The following is a 2,973-nucleotide window of genomic DNA, read 5'->3' on the forward strand; positions in this document are numbered from 1 at the left end:
TAAGAATAGTCAGAGACATGGCTCAACAATTACAGGACCAGTCACACAAAGGAAAAAGAAATTAGCAAATTCCTGGAACAGATGGAGCAGCATCTGGAATTTGGCTTCATGGCTACTCCCCTTGGCTGGTCCTCTTTTCATGCTCCTATTGGCCCTTGTATTAGGCCCTTGCATTCACAATGCCATAACTCACTTCATTAGCTCATGAATGGAGGCAATAAAGTTACAGCTCTTGGTGACCCAATACAGACCCTTGGGACAGAAGGAACCTGAGAGAGTCCCAGGAACCTAGGGTCGACGCTTGTCCACAAGTAGGAAAAGCATCAAAATGGGGGAATGAACAAAAAATTCCCTCAAAGCAGGTTATGGAACACAAGAAATTGCTAGTTAAGCCATAAAATGAGTCCAGGGCCAAGATAAAAGGCCCCATGCAGAGATACCTGCCCATTCCTGCCTTTCTTTGTCTCCTTTTGTAAGCAGACTTTCTGAAACAGGCCCCCCTGCTGCTCCTACCTAAACAGCCCCAGGTCCCTAACCCCAGTGTGAGCCCACCTATCAGCAACCAGCTTGTTCCTTGTAACCTGATCACCTGCATGGCCCTATAGGAATCCTGTGATTTCACTGCTGGAGGCCCAGAATTTTGAGTATGAGCTCATCTTGGCCCGCCATCGTAAAATAAAATAAAATAAAAATCCAAGTTCTCCTACTTTTCTGAGTGTCACTTGGTTTCTTTTCTGACAATATTTCTACAATATTTCAACTAGGAATTTTCCAACAGGATGGAGCAAAGAAGAGAGAGAGAGAAAGAGAGATGTATAGAGAGAGAATGACAAGAGAAAGAAGGATAGGATGAGAAAATGATTAGAGAATGACAGAGATGGAGCAGCATTCTTCAATGTACACAGAAGCAGAAGCCGGTCACAGACAGTGGGCTGTGAACCAAATAGGTGAGAGGATAGAGATAACAACACAGATTAATATTTAATTAAGGAAAATAAAAGTACTGTGGTTGAAAAACATTTTTATATTAACTTGGTGTGATAGTTCCAGACCTATCTCAAAGAGTAAAGATTCAGAGTCAGTTAATTCTACTCAGATTTATAGGAAACCTTAATTATATCCAACAGTAAAAAAGAACAGTTAAAACTTACTGATCAGACTCACTAATTGAATCTAGATATTGGTGTTTCTTTGGCTGTTCCTCTAAATTGTTCAACTTTACAATTAATGTGTTAGTATTTTTGCTTTGTTGAATAAGCCTTCTACCTATATCTTAGGAAGTCACATATAAGAGAAACCTACTTGTTACAAGACAGTTTAAGCAACATGATTCACCTGAGGCTTCAACTACTTTCAGGGCAGTAACCATAGGCATTGGCTTGAGCAGTGTTGGCTTCACAAACACACCTAAGAGCAACACCCAGGCAAAATAAGCAGATCCCCCAAAGGAGGTGAGTGATGACCCATTGTTGTTTCGGCTTCTTAGTGGTATTGCAATAAATCATCACAAAAAGGTGGCACACAAATGTATTATGTTACAATGCTGGAAGTCAGAAGTGTGAAAATTGTCACTTGGGCTATGTTCCTTCTGAAACTTTAGGAAAGAATCCAAATCCTTGCATTTTCTGCTTCTACAGGCTGCCTGTATCTCTTCACTCTTGGCTTTTTCTCCAGTTTCCAATCCAACACCATGGCCTCTGCTTCCTTTGATGCTGTGCCTACTCTCTCTCATAGCACTGTCTTGGTGATGTCAGGTTGCTCAGATAATCTAAGCAGTTCTCCCCATCTCAAAATCCTTACTAAAACACATCTGCAAAACTCCTTTTGCCATGGAAAGTCACATATCCACAGATTCCAGAGATTAGGATGAGGACACCTTTGGGAGCCATTCCAAGTATAATTTCATGTACAATTATTCCACCTATAATTACTAAGGTGCCAAACAGAATATAAAAAAGTTTAGTAGAGCCACATGCATGCTTAGCATTCATGAGGATTGACCTTTGGTTCAATCTGCAACACCAAAACAAAAAAAATACATATATATTGTTTTGTGGATGTGATTTAGTAAAGATTTCGAGATAAGAACAGCTTATTATATGTATGCATATATACATAAGAACAAAGAAACTTTGCTCATTCACAACCAAAGAGGGAAAAGAAATTATAAGCCACAGATACTTTAATTCAGCGTTGATTAAATTAAGGGGAAAAAAGTCACTAGGCAAAGGTTTCTAATGACAAACTACAAAGAGAAAATAAAAAGAGACTAAAATAATTAACCACTTGCTTGCAAAATACTCATTAGTCAGGTACTAGGTATTCAGGAAGATAAGCAAGATAGAAAACAAAGATTCTTTAGCTGGGCGCCAATGGTACCTCATGCCTGTAATCCTAGCTACTCAGGAGGCAGAGATCAGGAGAATCATGGTTCAAAGCCAGCCCAGGAAAATAGTTGGAAAGACCCTATTTCAAAAAAACTTATCACAAAAAAAGGGCTGGTGTTGTGGCTCAAGGTGATCAAACCCCAGTACCACAAAAAAAAAAAAAAAAAAAAAATTTAGCCTTTGTGATCTCTATCATCCAAAAGTGTAATCTTAGTTTACTAAAAAGGAAAGGACACTTCCTCTTCATATTTCAATTTTGTATTTTTACATGTATATTTAGTATTTGTTTTTTATTAGTTATGCTCTAAGTATTGTTAACCTTAGAATCGTTTTATGGAAAGCAATATTTGCTTTAGGGAATTGTATTTGCTTACTTAAACCTGTAAATGATGTTTCCTAGGAAGTTGAATTTCCTCCTTGGGCTTGTGGTCATTACTGAATTCATTGATCCTATCGTAACTGGCTTAGCCAGTTAAAGACAGAAGCTTAGTCATTTAAGTAAGACAGAGTGATCTTGCAGCCTTCTTTGTAAAACTTTATTTTGCAAGTAAAACAGAAGCATCAAATTCTTTCTCAGTAGTGCAAA

This window comes from Castor canadensis, chromosome 2 (assembly GCF_047511655.1).
Source record: "Castor canadensis chromosome 2, mCasCan1.hap1v2, whole genome shotgun sequence".
NCBI classification, from domain to species: Eukaryota; Metazoa; Chordata; class Mammalia; order Rodentia; family Castoridae; genus Castor; species Castor canadensis.